Here is a 19,750-nt window from a genome sequence, read left to right as displayed (position 1 = left end):
GCAAAGGTATCCCTGGTGCCACAGCCTCTTCTAAAATCTTGCTTGAACTTCGGGCAGTGCCCTATTTATGTACTGTTCTAGCAATTTTTGAATGATTTTGAGCAGTATTTTCCTTGCATATGATATTAATGATAGTGCTCAATAGTTTCCACATTGTGATGAATCACCTTTCTTGAGAATAGGAACAAATATGGACTTCTTCCAATCTGTTGGCCAGACAGCTATTCTCCAAATTACCCAGGGGAGCAGCAGTTAATAATGTTGTTGTTGTTGTTGTTGTTAAGTGCCGTCGAGTTGCAGGCGACTGACTCATAGCGACCCTATGAAGGAGAGTCCTCAACGCTTGGGTGCCATTCATTCTCTCTCCAGGTTCATAGGGTTTCCAGAGGCAAGCTATTATGGAAGTGGATGCCACTCCTCCTTCCAAGCTTGTTTTAATCAGGGAGCTCCACCCCACCCTCTGTCCACATTGGGTAGACAAGCATTAATGCATTTGACATATCAGTGTCACAGTGTTCAGCCTCACAGCAAGCACAAGTTACTGCTATACAGCAACTTGTATACCAGGGCTATATGACCTGGAGGAATGTCTGAACAAAAACAATGAAAGAGAGACTCAAGGGCCGTGGATTAAAAGTCACCCACCTTTGGCTTGGTAGTATCACTTTCTGTCCACTGGGCCAGCTAATCTCTCTCTCTGTGTTGAGTTGCAGGCAACTCATAGCAACCCTATGAAGGAGAGTCTCGACATTTGGGTGCCTTTCATCCTCTCTCCAGGTTCATATGGTTTCCGGAGGCAAGCTATTATGGAAGTGGATGCCACTCCTCCTTCCAAGCTTGTTTTAATTGGGTTGCTCCACCCCACTCTCTGTCTGCATTGGGTAGCCAACCATTAACACATTTGACACATCAGGGTGACAATTTTTTTTTGGGGGGGGGGCAAGTCGGCTGTCAAAAGCCTATTGAAAAGTCCTAAAGAGCCTGGATGTTCAGTTAAAGACTAAAATGTAACTAACTTACACCATATTTCCAATTGCTTCCTGTGCATGTGAAAGTTATACAGTAAATAAAGAATACAGAAGAAAGGATGCCTTTGAATTGCAGTGCTGGCAAAGTGTATTGAATATACCACACACTACCAAAAGAACAGACAGATAAATGATAGCCTTACCATCTCACCCCAGTAGCAGTGGCAACGTTTAGTAGGGCAATGAGCAATAAATGTTGGAGGTGATGTGGAGAGGTGGGAACTCTTATACACTGTTAGTGGGTTTGTAAAATGGTACAACCACTCTGGAAGACAGTATGGTATTTCCTCAAAAAGTTGAACAAAGAAACTCCGTATGACCCAGCTATTCCACTACTAGGAATATACCCCAAGGAAATTAGAACTGAGACAACAAATGGAGGTTTGTACACCAATGTCCATAGCAGTGTTATTCACCATCACAGTAACATGGAAACAGCACAAATGTCCAACCACAACAAAACAGATTGAGAAATTGTGCTACATTCATATAATGAAATACTATGCAGCACTCAGGAGCAGACTGGGGAGCATCATACTGAGTGAACTAATGCAGTCTCAAAAGAACAAATACTTCATAAGACCATGATTATAAAAATAGAAGGGTAATTAGCAAAACATGTATGGGAACTCAAGCGGGGGGAGGGGGGTGGATAGGTAGGGGTGAAACCATAGTTTGGTGGATGGAAGGAGTGGGGGAAGTAAATGGGAAGGATCCAATGTTTATTAATTTTATAAAATATAATACATGAGAATGATAAAACTCAATGTTAATAAAGAATAGTATGAAACACAATGTATACAAATTTTGTAGGCAAACCAATAAAAAAAGAGAGAAAGAGGGGGGGGAAGAGCAAATTAAGGACAAGCAAACATATAAAGGTGTGGGCAGAAGGGATCCCTACATCAAGGCAACAGCACATAGACCGCAAGACCTGAAGGTTGTCTGGCCTAGGAGGACAGCTACCTGGACAACTGACTGGAAGAGATCCATATTTGTTCCCATTCCCAAAAAAGGTGATCCAATAGAAGGTGGAAATTATTGGGTAATACCACTAATTTCACATGCAAGCAAAACCTTGTTGAAGATAATTAAAAAAAAACAACAAGAACAGTATATTGACCTAGAACTGCCAGACATTTAAACTGGGTTTAGAAGAGGCAGTGGCACTTGGGATATTGCTGATGTCTAATGTTTCTTGGCTGAAAGCAGAGAGTAGCAGAAGGATGTCTATTTGCATTTTATTGACTATGTAAAGACTGTGTGGGTTACAACAAATGGTAGTTAACTTTGAAAAGAATGTGAATGTGAAATACCTTGATGACAAACCCGTTTTCCAACTAGAGCAAGGAAACACTGCATGGTTAAAATCAAGACAGGAATCTGTCAGGGATATATCCTTCCTCCATACCTTTTCAATCTATATGTGGAACAGATCATATGAAAGATTAGACTTTATGAAGAAGAATGTTGCACCAGGATTGGAGGAAGACACATCAACAACCTGTGTTATGCAGATGACACAACCTTGCTTACCAAAATTGAGTTGGACTTGAAGCATTTACTGCAAAAGATCAAAGAAAATGAATTGCATGTCAGTATCAGGAAAACAAAATTCTTCACTCTTGGGCCACTAGGTAGCATCATGATAGATGGAGAAAAGATTGAAGATGTCAATGATTTCATCTTACTCAGATCTACAATCAATATTGTTAGCCCCAGTAGTCAGGAATCAAAAGATGAGTTGCATTAGGAAAATCTACCGGCAGGGACCTCTCCAGAGTAATAAAGAGTAATGCTGTAAGTTAGAGAACAAGGTGTAACTGATCCAGGCCATGGTCTTCTCTATTTCTTGTTATGCATCTGAGAACTGGACAATTAATAAGGATGACAGAAGAAGAATTGGTGTCTTTGAGTTGTGGTGCTGCAGAAGAGTATTAAACATACATGGTCTGCAAAGACAACAAACAGGTTGTCCTGGAGAGGGTGAAACCAAGTGGCTTCTTGGAGGCAAGGATTTTATAACTCTGTCTCACATACTTTGGGCATTTTGTCAGGATGGTCCATTTCCTGTAGACTGACATCATACTCGGAAGGGTAGAAAGTAAGTGCAGGATAGGAAGATTCTAGATGAGATAGACTGACCCAGTGACTGTAACAATGGAGTCAGGTGTGTCAGGGACAGTGAGGTTGGCTCTGGACAGGGCAAGGTTCAGACCTGTTGTTCAAAGGGTCACTATGAGTCATAGTCAACGCAATTGCACACAATAATAACCAAAGGAAAAATCAAATTTGTCTAAAAGTGCAACAAGGATGCTCCTTACAAGTAAGGATTGTGAAACTTTGTCCTATACATGTAAAAAATGCCAGTCTTTGGGAAAAGATCTGATGCTGGGAAAGCAGAGGGTCAATGAAAGAGAAGAAGATTCTCAACAAGATGGACTGATGCAAGGACCTTAACAGGAACGAGCATGGCAGAGCTTGGGAAAATCGTGCAGGATAGGGCAAAGTTGCCATCTCTTGTTCACAGGGTCACCCACCATGTGTTGTAGTTCATTTGATGGTGCCTAAAAACAAGAACATCTCAATATATAGGAGCTCTGGTGGAGTAATTCACAGAATGTTGTACTGTAAGCTTAGAGGCTCTGTCGCTCTGTGGGAGAAAGATGGGCTGTCTTCTGTTAAAAGAGCCACTATGAATTAGGATCAACTCATCAGAGAGCTGGAAGATGACTAAGGATGACAGAAGATGAATCAATGCCTTTGAGTTGTGGTGCTGGAGAAGAGTCTTGAACACACCATGGACAGCCAAGAAAACAAACAGGTCTGTCTTAGAGAGGGTAAAACCAAGTCTCTCCTTGGAGACTTGAAGCTCTGCCTTGAAGCTCTACCTCACTTACTTTGGGCACGTGGCCAGGAGAGACCGGTCCTTGGAGAAGGTCATGTTTGGAAGGGTGGACAAAGCGTAGGAGAGGGAAACCCCAGATGAGATGGACTGATACAGTGACTGGGGTGATGGGGGTTGGTATGTCGGAATCAGTGAGACTGGCTCAGGACAGGACAGGCTTCAGAGCTGCTGTACATAGGGTCGCTATGGGTTGCAGGTGACTCGACAGCACCTAACAACAACAATGGCAGTGAGTCTGAGTAATTTTTTTCCCCCAATATCAATATTCGATTGAGTTACAGTAAGCCTTGTGGAAAAGGGAATGGAAAATATGGCTAGATTTTAAAGAGGTCATGACCTTGCATCTCATTTCTACTTTTATAGAGGGGGTGCAAACTTTAAAGGAATGTTCATTACTATTGTGCAGAATAAAATTACTACCCTGCTTTTACTAAAAGATATGTTCATTTTATTCATGTTGAACAAATTTCTTTGGTGGTTACCCTGTCAGTATGGCATTTTTTAAGTGCTACTAATACTTGTAAAATCAATATCCTGTACTTGAGAAATTCTACCTTTGCATTATTTATTTTTTTTAAAAAAATCATGCAATCCACACAATTGTACTTTTCATATTTTGTTAAGAATACTTCTTGTTAGGTGCCACTGAGTCAAGTGCAACTCATCGAGACCTTAGGAACTTATGAACAACAGATCAGAACCTGTCCTGTCCTGAGCCATCTTCACACTTCCTGACACACTAAAGCCCATTGCAGCAGTCACTGTGTCAAACCTGGTCAAGGGTCTTTTTCTCTTCCCCTGACCCTCCATCTTCCCAAGCATGATGTCTTTTGGAAGTCCATGAGACATACTAAGCATTATGTATTAGTGTTAAGAGTACTAAAATAAATTAATATAGTTGATAAGTTGGGGGTTTTTTTATGTCATACATCAAAATTTTGATTTGAAGAATAATATACCCATGAAAAGGATTGGGGCATGTGCAAAGATGTAGATGACAGCTATGGCAGACTGAATTTTCCCAGTACTTCCTACCACATATGCTTCTGTAGAACCTTTCCAAGTGGTATATGGGTCCTCTGCCCTTGACTCTAGGAAGGCCTTTGAGATTTCCAAGCTAGGTCATTAAAAAAAAAAGCCACATACTTGTACCTTCCTCTTCTAGAACACTTACTCTAGAAACTCAGTCACCCAAGCAGCCCAGGCAGAGAGAGAGGACTATTCAGAAAGGTGCTGTGGCTTCTGACCCAAACCCCTAGATGAACTCCCCAGTGGCATCCAGGCCAAACTGCTAGCTATCTGAGTGATGCATTCTGACTGTGGGTTTCCAGTCCTCAGTCAGGTCCAGCTTAAGCCAAATTACAGATGCTTTGGCAAAATAAATAGCTGCTGGCAGTCTCTAAGGGAGCTCTAGTAGCCTTGTGGTTAATAATCTTCCCTGCAAAACCAAAGGCATGAGATTCAAATACGCAAGATGCTCCACAGGAGAAGGGTGAGCAATCTCCTCCCACGTGATTTAAGCCTCTGGAAACCTGCTGGAGGGTCAGCTACGGGTCGGTCTGGCTCAGTGGTATGCAACAACACGTAGTCTCTAAGTCTGCTGGAGTTTGGGTTGGTTTGTTTTGCAGCAATCATCACTGGAGCAACATATCAGCTGGGCAGAAGTGATAAGTCATGTAACTGATAGGATCTGGAAAGCAAGGAAGAAAGACCAAGTGGCTATTTCCTTCAAAAAGTGCAGTCAAATCTACCACCCAACACAAGTGCTTCCCCCTGTAAGAGAGGAGGGAGTACAGGCTTTCACAGAATGAACAGCAGAAAGAGGAAGGGTGGGTTAGGGGAAAGATTATGACAAAATTTGTTCCTTGTCTTTTACTTATACATATTTCCACTTGCCAACAAGAATCGCAGGCGTCTCGGTGGGTAATCGTTTGGTAGTAGAACACCAGGCCTTCCTTTGAACCTCTAGAACCTCCAGAAGGAACTGGTTCCATTGATGTACTGATTTCTTGCCCAGTGAAACTGATTTTGTACTTCTGACCCTCAGAACTGTAAGATCATACAACTGTATTGTTTTAGGTAACTGTATTCAGGTTAGTTTGTTATAAGCAGCAATAACAGGACATGAATAAAGATTTTACCCTTGGAAAGAGCAGATCTGTACAACACCAAGCAGACAGAATATTTTAAATAGGAGGGATTTTAGAATCAATAAATGGCTTCCAACCTATTTATTCTTGGACTTAGTTGCTTTCGGTTTCTGTTGTGTTCTGGGGTTTTTGTTGTTGTTAAAGTCTGAATATAAGCCCTTGCCCCAGCATTTATTTATTTGCTGAGGTCTTGAGAGAACTGGTTTCCACCAGTGTGGCCACAATGGTTATTTAAACTAATTCTGTTTTGATTGTTGTCAGTGCACTTTGTGTAATATTTGCTATATATTTTAATATTATCTTTAGACTTAAGGCTTTGTGCTTCAGTTTTTGCTTCTGTGAATCCTTAATCACTGCATAGAATTAATGTCAGTAGGTGGTTCTCAAAGTGTTGTTCCCAGACTAGCAGCAACTGCCTTATCTGGATTCTTGTTGGAAACGCAAATTCTCACCCTCCCACCTCTACCTTCTCACGTCTGTAGTAGGCAGCAGATTAAAATGGTTCCCAAGATCTTCCCACTGCCACCTCACTAACACGCATAAACTTTATAATCCCAAGGATTAGGAATATGAAGGCTTTTACTCCTGTGATTAGGCGAGGCTGCACAGTTTAAGAAAGAGAAGTTATTCAGAGTGAGCCCTTGACAGGTTCTGGGCAACCAATTTGACATGAGATTCTCCAACACTGGCTTTGAGGTGGAAGGGGTCATGTGGCAAGGAGCGTGCATGGTCTCTAGGAGCTGCAGTCACCTTTGGCAGAGAAATGACGATCTCAGTCTCATATCACTAGGAACTGAACTTGGCCTATGACCTGAATGTTCCTGGAAACAGATTCTTCCCTAGAGTCTCAAGATAGAAATGCTGCCCGCTGATACCTTGAGTTCAGTCTTTTAAAACCATGCCAGACTTCTGACCTGGAGAAGGGTGAGCTAACAAACTGGTAATGTTTCCAGCCACTAAATTTGTGCTAATTTGTTAGGCAGTGACACAAAATTACTGGACTTACTTAAGTCAGAAGCTCAGTGGTTTAACAAGTCCTCCAGGTGATTCTAAACCTTGCTCAGTTTAAGGGTGACTAGTTTGGACCAACAGATCCCTCCTCGTGGAGTCCAGCTTCTCTATTTGCTCAGCACACAGACTGAATAGATACGGAGAAAGGATATGACCTTGACACACACTTGTCTTAATTTAAAACCATGTAATGTTCTCTTGTTCTGTTCACACAATAGCCTCTTGGTCTAGGTATAGGTTTCACATGAGCATAATTAAGTATTCTGGGATTCACATTCTTCTCAATGTTATCCAAAGTTTGCTGTCCTTCAGAGTGTCAAATGTCTTTACATAGTCAATAAGCATAAATACCGTATTTTTCTGGTGTTCTTTGCTTTCAGCCAGACTCCATCTGACATCAGCAATGAAGTCTGGTGCCACAGCCTTTTTTAAATACAACTTGAATTTCTGGCAACTCTCTGCCCTTCTATTATTTTAGCCATTTTTAAATGATCTTCAGCAATATTTTACCTGCATGTGAAAATGAAGAGGACTTGAAGTACTTTCTGCAGAAGACCAAAGATTGCAGCCTTCAACACGGATTGCATCTCATCATAAAGAAAACAAAAATCCTCACTAATGGACATCATCATGATAGATGGAGAAAAGACTAAAACTGTCAACCGCTTCATCTTACTTGGATCCACAGTCAATAAATTTGGTATCAACAGTCAGGAGATCAGGAGACTTACTGCACTGGGAAAGTTTGCTGTGACAGACCTCTCCAAGTTACTGAGGAGCAATAATGTCAGTTTGAGGACTAATGTGTGACTGACTCAGGCCATGGTCTTTGGGTGCGTCTGAGAGCTGGGCAAAGAATAAGTCTGACAGAGGAAGAATTGATGCCTTTGAACTGTGGTGTTGGAAAAGAGTACTGAATATCCCATGGACTGGCAAAAAAAAACCCAGATATGTGGTGGAGAAGGTGCAAATAAAGCTTTGCCTCATTTTGGGCCTATCACTAGAACAGGCTATTCATTGGAGTGGGACATCATGCTTGGCAAGGTGGAGGGATGGTGAAAGAGAAGAAGACCTTCAGCCAGATGGATTGACACAGTGACTGCAGCAATGGGCTCAAGTATGTCAGAGATTGGGAGGATGACACAGGATAGGAATTAAACTCTACTCAAGGACACCTAACAATAACAACAGCAATAGTTTGAACCAAGGGAGCTCTGGAGTTCTACTAATAAGGAGTTGTGCTGCCAACCCAAAGACACATGCTTGAAATCTACCAGCTACTCTCTGGTAGAAAGATGAGCAATCTCCTTCTGTGTGTTTTACTGCCTCTGAAAACCTGATAGAGGGTCAGCTGAGTTGGTTCCAACTCAATGGTACATAACAACAACAACAAAGAGTGAACCGAAGGAATCTGGTGGCACAGAGGTTAAAGCATTTGTCTGTGAATCAAAATGCCAGCAGTTGGAACCTGCCAGGCACTCTGGAACAAAAATGTGGCAATCTGCTTCAGTAAATATTTCCATCTTACAAACCGAACAGGCCAGTTCTCTTCTGTTGTGTTCTGCTCTGTTCTATAGAGCCACGATGAATCCAAATTTACTTGAGTGAGTTTGAGTTTTCAGTATAGATCAAGGAGCCCTGGTGGCACAGTGGTAAAAATGTTCAGTTGTTCACAGAAAGGTTGTCAGTGTGAACCTACCATTTACTCCACAGCAGAGATGTGCTTCCACAAAGATCTAGGCCTTGGAAAGCCCATGACCCTGTCCTGCAGAACTGCTATAAGTTATTATCAATTCGCTGACAGTGAGTTTTGTGGTCCTCCAGTCAATCCTGACTCACAGCACCCCCACAGGACAGAGCTACCCCAGAGGACTTAGAAGACTGTAAGCTTTACAGAGGCAGCTGTAGTGGTGTGAGCCATAGAGAGCTGTGCGGTTAACCTAAAGGCCATGGCTCTCTAGCGGGTCATATCCACCTGCAGCTCTGTGGGCAGTCTCTTCCTGTATGATTTACAGCCTTGGAAACTCACAGGAACAGCAGCTATCAGTCACTTCCAATTGGAAGGCAGTGAAACAAAGAGCAGGAGAGAAAATCTTCAGAGAAGGAGGCTGACACCTTTCTCCCATAGGGCAGCAGGTGGATAGAAACTACTGCCTTTCTGATTAGCGGCCACATGCTTACCTGCTGTGCCACCAGCCTTCTTTCTGCACTATCTAGGGCACTCTGGCTCCCTATGGCACCTCTCTTGTGGCTGGAATCCACTAGAGTCTGCTCAGAAGAAAGACTGGCAATCTCCTCTCGTGTTTTACAGCGTCTGAAAACCTGCTGGAGAGTCAGTTATGAGTCACTTCTGACCTATAGTAGCAGTGAGTTTGAATGAAACTACAAAGTCCTATCTTGAGCAGTGCTTTTCCTTCCTAGTACACAGGACAAATGAAAATGTCCCAGGCTGATTTTTTTTTAACATCTAGCTTGTCTACTGTGCATGTCCTAAGGGCTGGAAAATGACCAGCCTGTTGTCTGCTGTATTTTCACATCTGGCCCAGTCCTAGTTCCAGGCACGGAGGCACTAGTGTTGACTGGGTCACTGACTGAGTTAGTGATCTTGCTGTGGGCAAGCCTCAACAATAGATATCATTTTTTTTAAATAAAATTTTTATTTTATACAGGTTTCCTTACATAGTTCACATTCATTGTTTTACACAGGATCTTTCCAATTTCCTTTACCCACCGCTCCCCCCACTCATCAAATTATGTGACTTTATGATTAACACAACCCCTCTACAACCGTCTGACCCTCCTCCCTCCCCTCTTTGAATCCTCACACACGTTCTATAACAATGTTCTTTTACAGTACTTGTGGACTGAGTTAGTAAACTCAACACAATGCTCTCCAGTCCCTCACAAGTTAGGTAATAATTTACAAAATCATTGCTCCTGTGTGCTGCATAGTATTCCATCAAGTGAATGTACCATAATATCTCTATCTGTTAGGTTGTGGTTGGGCATTTGGGCTGTTTCCATGTTCTTGCGATGGTGAGTAACACTACTATGAACACTGGTGTGCAAGTCTCTGTGTCTCAGGTCTCATTTTCTCGGGGTGTACTCCAAGCACTGGAATAGCTGGATCATATGGAATTTCTGTGTTCAGCTTTCTAAAGAAGTGCCAAACTGCCTTCCAGAGTGATTGTATAATTTTACAATTCCATCAACAATGTATGAGAGTTCCTATCTCTCCACATCCTCTTCCACATTTATCAACTGCTGTTCGGTTCAACTTTGCCACTGCTACTAGGGTGAGATGGTATCTCATTGTGGTTTTGACTTGCAAAAAGATATCTTTTTTTAAAAAAAAAAAGGGGGGGGAAGAGCTAATGGGTAGCTTTTAAAACTGGTAAACCATTTTGGGGACATGTGATGTTTGAACTTAATGAACTTGGGCTCTGGTGCCTGCCTGCCTTCCTTCGCCCATTCAGCAAATGTTTTCTGAATGTTTTCTTTGTCTAAAGAACCATGATCTTTCCTGAGAAGAAATATGAGGTGAACAAGACTTAGTGCCCTGCTGTGTACAGAAAAGCATCAAAGGGCCTGTTCACTTTCTCAGTTCCAGCAAGCAGCCAGTAGGAGCAATGAATAGTGAGCAAAGAAGGTCACAAGAGCTTGGGTACCTGGAGACAAAGAGAGCCGCTGGCCAGGGATGCCTCTTGAATGCAAAGATCTACTCTTGAAGGCCAGGGCAGAGATAGGCAGATGAAGACATTTGACACAAGACTGGTGCTTGTTGTTAGTACAATGGTCCCAATGGTCTCCCAATGGTCCAAGGTGAGAGCTTCTGGGATGGACAGTATAACCAGGAGCCCTGGTCAGTGCATAAGAGCTGGTTGACCATCACCTAGGGTTCCAGGGCCCCAGCACTTCCTAGTGACACATGTTCCCTCAGAGCCACTACATGGAAAGGCAAAAGCAAAGACAAGTCACCAAAGTGGGTCTCAGTCCCCCGTTGTTTCAAGGCTGCCTATGCCGGTTGCTTCCTGGCTCAGGCAGGGTTGGCAGTGCTTACTACTCAATAACCCACACTCTCAAATGTGCTCAGAGGGCATGTGGACCATCAGTTCAACATTTTCTAACAATACCTTTTATAAGTGAAGTCCATGAACGTGGTTCCTCACAAAAACTGACTTGAGTCATGACCAAGAAAGCCGTTTTAGAGATGAGGAAGTCTATCTTGGGGGCGTTGCGGTTTCTGATGAAAATTGCTGCTATGTAGGATATAGGTGACGAGAAAACACTCAAAAAGCAGATGTGGACGCCTGGTTTCTCTTCCCAAGAATGAGGGAGTTAAACCAGAAATGGAGAACTTGGAAGTTCTAATATTCTCTCAGCCCATTCTCTTTTTTTTTTTTAATTTTTATTTTATTATTTTTGTGTGCGTGTACCGTCAAATCAGATCTGACTGGTACAGGAGGAGATTGTCCCTCCTTACCCGGCAGAGCATCTGGTGGATTCGAACCGTGCACCCCTGGGATTGTAGTTGCAGCTCCTTGCCACTAGGCCACCAGAGCTCCCCTTGCCCATTCTCTTTCTCAGTGTTTCTCACTGGTGGTAAACAGAGGCTTTGGGGTGAAAAGACTGTCCCTGATGCAGCACAGCCTCCTGCATTTAGAATGTATAGCCTCCCTGCCTGGACCTCATCTCCCTCCTGGTAAGACGTCAGCAGCGGCCCCCACTCAGGGTCATCGCTGAACTCCACTGCCTCCCACGGATTTTCAAACGCTCTTGGGAGGAATACGGATTCATCCTTGACTGAGAATAAGAACGCTGGAGTCTAAAATGAATAAAGTTTGTCCTAACATCCTAAGAATAGCCTCAGCACATCAAACAGTAATTTCGCTTCTTGTTTGACTTGAAAGAATGACCTCCTTTAATGCAGCAGTCCTTTGAAACCTGCCATCTCAGACACGTCCAAAGAAGAGGCTGCGCCTCAACCGCCACATTTCAAACACAGATAACGTTCATGTCCTGTAGGTCTTTCTAACTGTGGAAACCCTCCTCACACGTTACTTTTTCTACCTGGGCTCTGTGCATTACTTGCAGGGAAAAAAAATCCCATACTTATTTGCAAAGAGTATGTAGCAATGTTGAAGGACTCTAGAAAATCTTCAAAACAATAAAAATCCCTCAGAGAGATGGCAAGCTGTTGGGTAGTCTGAAGAGGCTAAAAGAAAATGATTCACTGACATAAAATCATTAAAAACAGGTATACCCGTAACTTATGGAAGCATGGCTAGAACTCACATCAGCTCAAATTTTACTTTCTTTTTTTTCATTTAAAAACTCACCGAATCATGAAACCCCATCCTAAATATTTCTTGCCAGCAGGTTGAGAATATAAAGAAATTAATAAGGAAATTGCTCATTTTATGGTATTTCTGACAGTTTCCTCACCAAACTGGTTTTGGTGGTGATGGTATTTTTGTTTAACAGGAATGATTTTTTATTTGTTTCAAATTTAATAGGCTCAACTTAAAATCCTTTACTGATGTAACTGAATATTAAATTATCTTTAAAAATCCCAATAATTCTGCTTAGCAATTTTCAACAGATGTGCAACTGTTATTTATTTATTTTAGAAGTTGTTGTAAAAAGATAGTACACATTTGAAAAGAAAAGAAAAACGTTGGAATTGGAAAGGAAAACTGTCATAGCTTGACAATAAACAGAGTGCTCAAATAACAATCAGATAAAATATTACAACCCTCTAACTCAGACAAGTTAGAGGGTGCAAACATCCACTGTACCAGGAACTGGAGAATAGGAGGAAGCAGGTTTATAATAGCAATGGGGTTTTCCCTGAGATGGACATTTTACAAGAACTTACAAGAATCAAGTATTTGATTCCATTTTAGATATGGAAAGACAGTATGTTTTTCCCATTAAATAAGGAAACAGGAAAGGTTTAAGGAGCCTGACCTATAACCAGTCCTATCTAGGGGGGGAAAGCATGAGGAAAATGATCAGTGTACAACACATGACTAGTAAGCCATCACTACATGAAAGATGACATTCTGGACAAGAAGCAAACTTTTTTCCAACAGGGTGAAAAGGAAATCTACAGACTGGGAACAAACAGAAGGCAGTATCATCTCAGACAAGAGTCTCATAACAAAAGTTTACAGACTACTCCTGGGCCTCCACAAGAAAAAGATAACCCAATTACAAAATGGGCAAAAGACATGGAAAGACTTTTCACTGAAGAAGATATTCAGGCATCCAACAGACTCATCCCTCTAAATCACTGGCAATAAGAGAGATGCAAACCAAAACCACAGTGAGATACCATCTCACTCCAGCAACAGTGAAAAAGTTTAACAGGATAGCAAGTAATAAATACTGGAGAGGATATGGAGAGATAGTAACTATTATACTCTGGTGGTGGGATTGTAAAATGATACCATTACTCTGGAAGATAGTTTGGTGTTTCCTCAAAAAGCTGAATGTAAAAATTCCATATGATCCAGCTATTCTACTGTTTGGAATATATCCCACAAAAATCGAGAACTGAGGCACACATGGAGACTTGTACAGCAATGTTTATAGCTGTGTTATTCACCCACACAAGAACACAGAAACAGCCTAGATGTCTAACCACGATAGCATGAATTGAGATATTACGGTACACTCACACAATGGAATACTATGCAGCATGCAGGAGCAATGATTTTGTAAATTATGACCTAACTTGGGGGGACCGAAGATCATTATGCTGAGTGAACTAACTCAGTCCCACAAGGACAAATACTGTATTAAACCATTCTTGTAGAATGAGCATGAGGATCCAAGGGGGGAGGGTGGAAGCAGAGGGATGAGGATGGGCATGGGGTGGGGGGAGGCTGGGTGTAATCAAAGAGTCATACAGTTTGATGAGGGGAAGTAAAGGAAAAGGGAAAGATCTGGTGTGAAAAACGACGTATTCAAACTTTGTAAATAAACCAGTATAAAAAAAAAGGTATCTTTTTTTTTTTTTTAAAGAGAGAGACGCAAACCTGCATAAACAAACCTGTCCCCAGAACTCTACTTTGGGCCAATATACTTGTAGAGACTTGTGGGAAACAGTTATTTTGTTGCTAACAGAAAGGCTGGAGGTTTGAGTCCACCCAAAGGGGACTCAGAAGCAAGGCCTGACAATTTACAGTTGCAAAATCAGCCACTGAAAACTCAACAAGAGCACAGTTCTCCTCTGACACATGTGTGAGCACCTTAGTTGGGACCAGTTTGATGACACAGTTCATTTGCCAAAGGGTCACAGAAAAACTGCGAAGCTGCAAATGCCACCTTAGAACCACAGAGCAGTGGATCAGTGAGCCCCTCATAGGCCTGACCAAAGCCAGCACATCTCCTAGTGCAGCCATAAGACCTGGAGCCCTGCTAGGGGCTCATAGAGACCAGGCGCATGTTAGGCTCATCCTACACCACCAATGTCCTCTCAGGCCTCTGCTCCCTCCTTGCTAGTCCCACACCACATACGTGAACACCCTTCATTGTTGTAGCTAAGTTGTATCATTTTATATTAACTTTGGGTCATATAGTAACTTTGTATCAAATTTCTTCCTGTTTTGGCCTAATCCTTAACAAACCTGCTTTCCTCACACCCAAGGACATGCTGTTAGGACCGGTCAGTCCATGAATAAGTACATAATTCTTGGAAAGGTGGAGGGTCAGCGAAGCGGGGGGGAAGACCCTCAGTGAGATGGATTGTCACAAGTGACTTTAACCCTGGGCACAAGTGTATCAGAGATGATGAGGACGGCACAGGATAGCTCTGGGTTCAGATGCACTGTTCATAGCGTTCCTATGAGTTGTATTTGACTTGATGGCACTTTATACAACCCTAAGGTCAGGGGTTTGAATCAACTACCTGAGAAGACAGTTTTATGGAATAAATTAAATACTCTGTCCCATATCAGTTGTGTGAAAACAGGATTATGGACCAAAGCGGATTCCAACTCTATGTTCTCAACCATTGCACCTTTTACAAATGTACTGAATTAAAATACTTCCGAACTTTTCATAACAATACACTTTGTATTTTCAAAGTAATGTATGGAACTACCTCAGTCCCATAAGGACAAATACTGTATAAAAACCATTATTGTAGAATGAATATGAGGGTCCAAGGTGGGGGTGGAAGCAGAGGGGTGAGCATGTGTGGAGCGGGGATTAGCAAGGGGGTCACACAATTTGATGGTGGGGTGAGGGAAATGGGAAAGATCTGGTGTGAACAACAAAGTATTCTAATTTTGTAAATAAACTAGTATAAAAATAATGTAAAATGAATATGAATATATGAAGCACAATGTAAAGGACTGATTGTGTAAAACACATTTGGTGTGTTGTACTATTTAATTCATTTAAGTATATGCTAAACGGAACGTGGCATCAGGATTGGTGGACAAGTCATCAACAACCTAAGTTATGCAGATGACAAAACCCTGCTTGCTAAAACTGAGGAGGACCTGAAGCACTTGCTGTAGGTCACGGACTGCAGCCTTCAATATGGATTGAAGCTCAACATCAAGAAGATAAAGATTCTCCCCACTGGGCCAATTGGCAGCATCAGGATGGATGATGAAGAGATTGAGATAGTTAACAGTTTTAGTTTGCTTGGCTCCTCAGTCAACATTCTTGGTACCAGCAGCCAGGAAATCAGAAGACGGATTGCACTGGGAAAGTAAGCTGTGAGGGACCTCTCAAAAGTACTGAAGAGCAACAACTTCAGGCTGGAGACTAAAGTGTGCCTGAGCCGGGCTATAGTCTTCACCATTACGTGCTATGCATCAGAGAGTCGTACAGTGACTAGGGATGACAGAAAGATAATTGATGCCTTTGAGCTGTGGTGCTGGAGAAGAGTGTTGAATATACCATGGACTGCTAGGAGAATAAACAGGTTCATCCTAGAGAAGGTGAGGCCGGAATGCTCCTTGGAGTCAAGGATTCTGAAGCTTCATCTGACATACTTTGGGCATGTTGCAAGGAGGGACTGGTCCTTGGAGAGGGACATCGCGTTTGGGAGAGTGGAGGGACAGCACAGGAGAGGAAGACCCTCGATGAGATCAATCGATTCTGTGATTAGGGTGGTGGGAATGAGTGTCGGAGATGGTGAGGTTGGCACAGGAAAGAGCAGGGTTTAGGGCTCTTGTACATAGGGTCTCTATGAGTTGCAAGTGACTCGACAGCACATAACAACAACAACATATGCTAAATGAGAATTTCCAAATACAACTTAAATGTTCTCATGTGCTGTAGAGTCATAACTGATGCATAGCTGACCCTCCGGTGACTTTTCTGAGGCTACAAATTTCATGGGAGGAGACTGTCCATCTCTCTCCTGTGGAGCATCAGGCAGATTCAAATTGCATGCCTTTGAGTTGGCAGTGCAACTCACTAAGCCACCAGAGCTCCCAACTTTGATGTATTAAGAATCAAATCAGATACAACAAAATGATAGTTCTCCAATTTCTACAAAGGTGCTTTACAGAATCCCAAACCTGGGGAAGCTGGGTTAGCCTACCAATAGTCTCAGACAAGTGACTTCTTTCCACCAAGTACTACCCCAAGGATTTATTTAGATGGCACCGAGACTTTGAGTGGTGATGTTGGGGAAGAGTACTGAATATCCCACGGGCTACCAAAAGAACAAACAGAAATATCTGCATTAGAAAGTGCAGACATAGTGCTCCTTGGACATAAAGATGGCAAAGCTTCATCCCTCATACTTTGGGTAGGTTGCTAGGAGAGGCTGTTCACTGGAGACAGACATCATGCTTGGAAAGGTGGAAGGTCAGCAAAGGAGAGGAAGACCCTCAACCAGATAGACTGAGACAATAACTGCAACAATGGGCTCAAATATGTCAGAGATGATGAGGATGACACAGGATAGGACAGGGTTTAGATCATTTTTTCATAGGATCAATGGCACGTAACAACAAGAACAAACAAGGAGTCAAGGAGCCCAGGGTGCCATGGTTAAGCACTTGGCAGTGAGCTGAAAGGCTGGTGGTGTAATGACCACCTGTAATGCTTGGAGCCTAGAAGAACCTGTGGGAGAGCGATAGGGTTACTATGAGAGGAATGAATTCTGAGAACAATAGGACTTTTACATTCTTTTTTAATTTATGAGTTTAAGATCCTTTTATATTGTTAGAAAGTGAATTACTATAAAATGTCCCTTTTACTTGTGTAGAATAAAAGACATGTACAGCATTTATGCATGGGTATTTTTAAAAAATTTATTGGCAGCATCAGTATGGATGATGAAGAGATTAAGACAGTTAATAGTTTTAGTTTACTTGGCTCCACAGTCAACACTCTTGGTACCAGCAGCCAGGAAGTCAAGAGACTAATTGTACTAGGAAAGTCAGCTGTGAGGGACCTCTCAAAAGTACTGAAGAGCAACAACGTCAGGCTGGAGACCAAGGTGTGCCTGATCCAGGCTATAGTCTTCACAATTATGTGCTATGCATCAGAGAGCTGGGCAGTGACTAGGGATGACAGAAAGATAATTGATGCCTTTCAGCTGTGGTTCTGGAGAAGAGTGTTGAATACATGGACTGCTAAGAGAACAAACAGGTTTGTCCTGGAGAGGGTGAAGCCAGAATGCTCCTTGCAGTCAAGAATTCTGAAGCTTTGTTTGACATACTTTGGGCATGTTGCAAGGAGGGACTTGTCCTTGGAGAGGGACATCATGTTTGGGAGAGTGGAGGGACAGAGCAGGAGAGGAAGACCCTCGATGAGATGGATCGATTCTGTGATTGGGGTTGGTGGGAATGAGTGTGCCAGAGACGGTGAGGTTGGCATAGGAAAGAGCAGAGTTTAGGGCTCTTGTACATAGGGTAGCAATGAGGCGCAAGTGACTCAATGGCACATAACAACAACAACAACAACATATTTTAAACTGAAGAAAAAGCCAATGGCAGAAATCAACACAATGACAAAGAAGTGTATGCTTCTCCCCTTGCCATGCTTCTTGTTTTACACGGGCTTGATAAATGCTGGTGGCTTGACTCCATGAGGCACTTCACAGGGGAAAGACCCTGCCATCGGCTTCCAGACCCCAGCCTTTGAAGCACTACAGGGCAATTCCATGGCGAGTGGAAAGGGTCGCTGAAGACTGGAATCAATGAGGCGATCTTTCTCTACTCCTCTTTTGCTTTGGAGTTTTCTCTTTTTTAAAAGATGACTTTGCTAAGCTGCAATGCTAATACACAGGCTGGTTGTGGCCAAACATTCAGGAAAGGGTCTATAACATTTTATTTTGCCAAAAGCTGGACTAAGACCAAACAATTATGCTTGGCATTCTCCTTCATTTGCCTAGTTACTCACACTCTTTGTTGGCTCCAACCTAGACAGTGAAAGAAACGTGTGTCTTCTGGCCAAGGACGAAGGCACCAGGCCCAGACACGCCCTGTGCACCCTGCCATGGTCTGCCGCCTGCCGCCAGGGTCCTCTAAGGCACCAGGTCCACCGGGTCCAAGGACAGGGTCACAGAGCCAGTGGACAGCATTCAAAACTCACAATCTGCCACAAAGGCTTTTTCTAGGACTTAACCTACGTAATTATTATCTTCATTTTCTTCATAGCGATGTTCATGTTCTAACCTGGCCAAGGGTCAGGGAATGTTATAATCTGCTTTAGAGTTTGAAGACGCAACTGCTGGATGTTTCAGCGTGGCTGCTCAGAATCTGTATTAGTGGTAGGAACCTAAGACCCAATAATGACAAGCTATGAAGGTAAGTGCAGAAGATTAATACTCTCTCACAGCCAGCTTGACGGTGGAGAGTGGAGACCTTCAGGTCAGGTTAAAATGGGACTATATAATACTTATCTTGTGTCAAAAATACTTAAAGTAACTCCATCAACTACACTATTCTCATGAGACAAGAGTAGAAGAAAACAACGAAAAAGGAGGTCAGTAGCTTCAATGGCTGACATTCTGAAACACATGAGTGAAAGTAGGTGTGATTTGCCAGAGTTAGTCATTCTTTCACTCATTCATTTAATGAGTACCTACCAGGTGGGAGGCTCTGACTATGCCAAGTATTGGTCCCCAAGGATGACTGATTACATCATGGTTCCTTCAGGATAGTCTCACACAATAGACATGGACAACCAAGCCAACTCCAGCAGAGTTGTAATCCAGCTGTAACTCTGAAGCCTCAGATTCCCCACCCTCAGACACTTCTACTGGTGGTGGCAGCTTCAGGCAGCACACAGAGAAGATGGAGGGAGTGAGAAAGGAGGAAACACACCTGGGACATCCAGGTGGCTAAGCCTCACTACAGCCTCTGTAGCTGATACTCAGTGTATTTCTAAAGAACTCCTCTCACTGAGTTTCACGTAGGCCTACCACATACCACAATCTCCACAGACCTAAAGGAATAGTTTAAAGAACTGTTATTTTTGTGAATTCTTAATTCTATAACAAAATTCCAGATCTTCCATTTCTTCACTATGATGAAGACAGGAACATTCTTTACAAGAAGAGCTGATATATAACTTGAGTCTGGGAAATAGTATCATTTCAAAGTGGCTTTTCTAATCTCTAACTCCTGGGCAGATATCAACAAAAACTGTGGCCATCTGGAATGACCACATAT

At 42.6% G+C, this 19,750-nt stretch overlaps 1 protein-coding gene across 1 annotated transcript in view; it reads right to left on the bottom strand.

The window, feature by feature from the left end:
- Positions 1–19,750, bottom strand: part of RCAN1 (regulator of calcineurin 1) — a 140,851-nt gene that overhangs the window by 26,747 nt on the left and 94,354 nt on the right. The gene's annotated exons all lie outside the window — the stretch shown is intronic.

This window comes from Elephantulus edwardii, unplaced genomic scaffold (assembly GCF_000299155.1).
Source record: "Elephantulus edwardii isolate Elephantulus edwardi_28Jun2011 unplaced genomic scaffold, EleEdw1.0 scaffold00051, whole genome shotgun sequence".
In the NCBI taxonomy this organism is placed as follows: Eukaryota; Metazoa; Chordata; class Mammalia; order Macroscelidea; family Macroscelididae; genus Elephantulus; species Elephantulus edwardii.
The sequence above is the reverse complement of the archived record's forward strand: the minus strand, read 5'-3'. Positions and strand labels throughout refer to the sequence as shown.